The following is a 6128-nucleotide window of genomic DNA, read 5'->3' as shown; positions in this document are numbered from 1 at the left end:
ATTAAAAGAAAATCAAACACCACAGAATCTGATGGTGCAATTCTAAATTAATTCAAATACAACATTAACATCTCCTCTCATAATTTAGTGTTTTACAGCTAGGATAAAGATGGAGGTGAAATCATTTAATCACAGTAGTAGTTAACATTGCTTTTTATAGATCACAATGTTTTACTTACCTTTTGGGGGCTTGTTCGTAGAACATAGAAATGGGAACCTTTTTCTGCCTGCGAATCCTCTGAAGTCAGCTTTGATACTATGAATTTTTCAATGAAGGATCAGATAATCTAGAAGCATGATTCTTCTACCTCTGTCCCTCTTAGGTGTATGTGCCTTAACAAAACTCCTTGAATGTCCAACTTCTAACTTAGAAAGCTTAAAATTTAACACACAGACTGAAACAGACCAAATTCTGCTCTGTCCCACTTAAGGACAACGCAAGAAGCTGCTGAACAGAATTGCTACTATAGAACAATCTGTAACAGGGTTTGGTTGATGCTTCCTGCCTGGAGTGTATGGTTCTTGCTGAAGTGATGGAGGTCACTGTTTTGGTAAAACAATTCACATATCACCACTCTCTGTGGTGCCTTCTTAGTGTCTGAAGGGGCTTTAATTCTGCTGCATGGCACATTTCACGTGGAAAGGTTGAGAGGAGTCACAAAATCACAGAATAGTGGGAGCTGGAAGGGACCTCTGGAGATTACCAAGTTCAACACCTCTGCTTAAAGCAGGATCACCTAGGGCAGGTCACACAGGATCACATCCAGACAGGTTTTGAATATTTCAGAGGAGAATCCACAGCCTTTCTGAGCAGCCTCTTCCAGTGCTCCATCACCCTCAAAGAAGTGTTTCCTCATGTTCAGATGTAATTTCATGGTTCCAGTGAGTGCCCTTTGACCCTTGTCCTGTCACTGGTCCCTGTGTTCTTGATACATACCCTTTAAATATTTATAACTATTGGTAAGTTTCCCTCTCAGCCTTCTCCAGGTTAAACAGCCCCAGGTCTGTGAGCCTTTCCTCCTCACAGAGATATTCCAGTCCCTTCAGTATCTTCATAGCCTCCAATGGACTCTCCCCAGTCCATCTTTAAGCTTAACTATGAGGATATTGTGGGAGACAGTGTCAAAAGCCTTGCTAAAGCTGGTCACGCCATCATAGAAGACTATCAAATAATCTTCTTTTCCTCCACATGCTTAGGAATTGCCTCCAGAATGAGGCACAGTTTGAATTGAATCTAGCCAGGGAGGTTAAAGGGAACACCAAAAATTTCTACAGGTATACTAATGGTAAAAAGACGACTAGGGAAAGTATGGGCCCCCTCAGAAAGGAAACAGGTGAAATGGTCACAAGTGACATGGAGAAGGCTGAGGTTCTCAATGACTTATTTACCTCAGTCTTGACTGCAAAGGCGTCCAGCCACAATCCTGGAGTCACAGAAGATAATGGCAGGGACAGGGAGGAAGAACTGCCCATCATAAGTGAAGATCAGGTTTGTGATCACCTGAAGAACCTGAAAGTGTTCAAGTCCATGGGACCCGACAGGATACACCCACAGGTACTGAGAGAACTGGCAGATGAGGTTGCTAAACCTCTCTCTATTATATTCCAAAAGTCCTGGCAGTCTGGGGAAGTCCCCACAGACTGGAAAAGAGGAAACATAACTCCCATTTTCAAAAAGAGAAAGAAGGAAGAACCAGGGACCACATCCTGGTCTCCAAACTGGTGACACATGGGTTTGATGGGTGGACCATAAGATGGATAAAGAACTGGCTTGACAGCTGCACCCAAAGAGTGGCAGTCAATGGCTCCATGTCCAGGTGGAGGCCAGTGACAACTGGAGTCCCTCAGGGATCAGTCCTGGGACCAGTCTTGTTCAACATCTTTGTCTGTGACATGGACAGTGGCATTGAGTGCACCCTCAGCAAGTTTGCTGATGACACCAAGCTGTGTGGTGCAGCAGACATGCTGGAGGGAAGGGATGCATCCAGAGGGACCTGGACAGGCTGGAGAGGTGGGCACAAGCCAACCTCATGAGGTTCAACAAGACCAAGTGCAGGGTCCTGCATCTGGGTCGAGGCAATCCCAAGCACAAATACAGGCTGGGCAGTGACTGGCTGGAGAGTAGCCCTGAAGAAAGGGACTTGGGGGTGTTGGTAGATGATAAGCTCAACATGAGCCACCAGTGTGCACTTGCAGTCCAGAAAGCCAACCAGATCCTGGGCTGCATCAGGAGAAGTGTGGCCAGCAGGTTGAGGGAGGTGATTCCCCCCCTCTACTCAGCTCTGGTGAGATGCAGAGTACTGTATCCAGTTCTGGAGCCCCTATTACAAGAGAGATATGGACACGCTGGAACGTGTCCAGAGAAGGGCCACAAGGATAAAGAGAGGGCTGGAGCACCTCTCCTGTGAGGACAGACTGAGGGAGTTGAGGCTGTTCAGTCTGGAGAAGAGAAGGCTCCGAGGTGACCTTATTGTGGGCTTACAGTGTCTGAAGGGGGCCTACAAGAAAGCTGGGGAGGGACTTTTTAGGATATCAGGTAGTGACAGGACTAGGGGGAATGGAATAAAGCTGGAAGTGGGGACATTCAGACTGGACATGAGGAAGAAGTTCTTCACCGTGAGAGTGAAGAGTGGTGAGACCCTGGAACGGGTGGTTGAGGCCTCATCCCTGGAGGTGTTTAAGGCCAGGCTGGATGAGGCTCTGGTCACCTCAGAGCCTTCTCTTCTCCTGCTTGTTACTCTGCTTCTTCCACTTTTGTTTTTGCTCCCTTTTGATTCAGTTAAAAGGGTAAGAAATCTTGCTGCACTGGTTAAGTCTTTCTGCCTACAGTCTACCAGAAGGCAGGTACTAGGTGTGTGTTTATGAGGAAAATTAATAGTTAAATGAAGCCACACCCTGAGGCTTCTTTTGCCTCAAACGCTGGGTCACATCGTTCCACCCAGTGGCATTATCTGTTCCAACAGGCATTTTCTGGGCCTGTTAATTTTTCACTGCATTTTGGTGTCTGTACTGTACTGGAACTCTTAAAGAAACAAGCCACAGAGCATAAGGTGAAATGAAGATTTATTTGTTGAAAAATATTAAAAAAAAAATTAACAATTTAATCATTTGAGTCAAGTCTCCTGCATTAATTAGTGCCTCCCACACACTGAACACTTGGCATCTTAGCAGCTGTTATACATCCATTGTCCAAAACTGTTTTGTATCTCCCTCCCCTCTCTATGCTACCTTTGAAGGAGTAAAGCAGTGCAGGATTCTCACATGGGCTGACCACTGAATTGCAAAAATACAAAGTGCAGTCCCTGACAAACAACAGAATCCGGGGCCTGGACACTACTCCTGTGGAATCCCAGATGGGAGAGAATATGAAAAACCGCAGCAAGCTACTTTGGTGACCTAAGCTGAAGAGGTAATAGGAGCTCAGTCCTCTTCAATCAGCCAGGACAGCTTCTAAACACCTTGTTTTAGGAGGATTCATAGAATGGTTGGGGTGGAAGGGATCATGAAGATCATCTAGTTCCAACCCCCCTTCCACGGACAGGGACACTTTCCACTAGACCAGATTGCTCGAGGCCTCATCGACTCTGGCCTTGAACACCTCCAGGGAGGGGGGGATCCACAACCTCCCTGGGCAATCTGTTCCGGTGTCTCACCACCCTCAACGTAAAGATTTTTGTCTTAATGGTACCTGTGTTTTAGAAGGCTGTTTTAGGGGTCTCCAGTGTGATCTGCTCCCAAGTGATACAAACAAGACTGTGATTTTTTTTTTTTTTGGGGGGGGGAGAGGGGGGCAGTGGCGAATCAATGAAAAAAATACACAATCAGTTCCCAGCTAGGTAATACTTAAAGCAGTCAATAGTCAAGCTCTGTGTTGGTAGAAAACAGGCACTTTAAGTATCCATTTTATACATATGCATCAGTATGCTGTAAGTATAGAAAACCAGCCAGTAACAACTCTGAAATAGCTTCAGAATTTCAGCCTTCAAGAATTTAAATTCTTTTTAAAGCAATGGCAGAACACGGAGTAATGCCTGATTGATCAGGCACTGTTATTACCACTGCAGCCTGGTGAAAGCTGTTTGTAAGCTGCTCTTAACAGTTCCAGAGTAAGTTTACCATCAGCTTCTCAGTTCATCTGTTTCCTCTTTGCATTCAATCAGAGCCTAATCAAAACTTCTCAAATCCATTGTGGTGAACTTGTCTCTAATATGAATGACAAGGATTTTACATGATCAGCATTAAGATGTGATACAGTTCTCTGCAGAACCAAACTTCCCAGAGGCTCAAGGATACACCACACTTATCTAACTCCTCAGGACTAGCTTCCTGCATTATTTCAACTTTTTTTTATTATTCTTTTTTTAGCACTAATACTTGTTTCACTTTGGCTCTTGATCCCTAATAAAGCCCTCTGCAAAGTTCACATGCACACCTGGCTAAAAGCAAAACCTCAACTCTATTATCCATTAAAAAAAAAAAACAATAAGAATAAAAAACTCCCTTTCACTAAAGGGATTCCTCTGCACACACACAGTAACAGGGTGTCAGCTACTCATTCACAGATTCATAGAATGATTTGGGCTGGAAGGGACCTTAAAGATCATCTGGTTCCAGCTCCCCTGCCATGGGCAGGGAGATGGCAGGGGAGACCTTCCACTAGACCAGGCTGCTCAAGGCCTTATCCAGTTTGGCCTTGAACACCTCCAGGGAGGGGGCATCCACAATCTCCCTAGGCAGCCTGTTCCAGTGCCTCACTACTCTCACTGTAAGCAATATCTCTCTAACATCCAGTCTAAATTTGCGCTCCCAGCTTTCCTGGTTGAATTTCCTTTCCCCTGTGACCTTCAGCTCTCATTATTACACCTCTATGGGCAAGAGAGTTGTTAACTCCATGGCTCCTCATTTTTCCTTAAAGGATGAAGTAAAAGGAGATGACAGGGAGTCAGCTATTCTTAGTTCCTCCTAGATTTAGAGAGCACCACCGCATTGAACGATTTCATCAGAACCTGTTCTTATACATGTCAGAGAGAGATACTTGAAGGTAATATTTATTTTTTCAGTTTACAGGTGATAAAGTCATTTACAAAAAAAAAAAAATTACAGACAACGCATCTTTTCAGTGCAGTTTCAAACTAGTTCAAGAACAGGCAAAAGTCTGTGATGATTTGGAATGCTAGTAATTGACAGCACATGCTTTTTTGTTTGTTTTTTTTCCCTTAATTGATTGGGTGAGATAAGGAGTGGGGGGGGATGGATAGGGTGAAGAGGAGAAAATGCCAATGTAAATAAGGCCATGCGAATAAAACCTCCTCAGGAGAACAGGACACATCAGTCAGTCTGGCTTCTTTTTGTTCTCAGGTAATGATGCAGAGACTGGAAGATCCAGAGGATATTTGACACTTAGGTGCAGTGTCCTTAGAAGCTGCCAGTACCTTCCAATGCCTTCAAGTCTACACCAGCAGCACGATTTCAGGTCACCTACTGAGCTAGCTAAACAACAATGATTACATCTTTATATCTGCTCTCCACCTTTGAATTCTCAACTGTAGCTGCTGGGAGAAAGGAAGGTCGAGCTGAAAATACAAGCTGCTGCTATATGGTGGCACAACTAGAGAACAAGACGGTTTGACTACAGCATGGTTAATTTCTTCAAAAGATTAAATACATTAGACAACTCAGCACAAGCAGACCTAGGATTTCAGGATAGAAAGAAGCCCAAATTAGTGCATCGTAAATTAAGCTACATCACTTAAGTATCCGCATGAAGTTAATCCAGCCACATCAACCCAGGAAAAGGCAGGATGGGCTGACTTCTATACCAGAAAGATTATCCCAAAGGAAGGGAGCCCTCTGGGACATTTCTAGCTAGAGAAAGAGGGTTTGTACCAGTGTTTAATAATTCACCAGTGTGCTGTTTGCAGAGCATTTGCTTCCCCTCTCCAGTGTTTGTCATCTTGGACAAGACAGGGTCTAAAAACAAGGAAACCAGTACAGATTCTAAACCCGTTACTTGAAGTTTTAGCCTATGCTTTGTTCCTTATCTCACTTCATTCTGCAAGGGGACTACTACCAGGAGCAGATCAGATGACAGCAGTCTCTAGAGACTGCAGAGAATGTAGAGAGTCCAT

This window comes from Indicator indicator, chromosome 1, assembly GCF_027791375.1.
Source record: "Indicator indicator isolate 239-I01 chromosome 1, UM_Iind_1.1, whole genome shotgun sequence".
NCBI lineage: Eukaryota > Metazoa > Chordata > Aves > Piciformes > Indicatoridae > Indicator > Indicator indicator.
The sequence above is the reverse complement of the archived record's forward strand: the minus strand, read 5'-3'. Positions refer to the sequence as shown.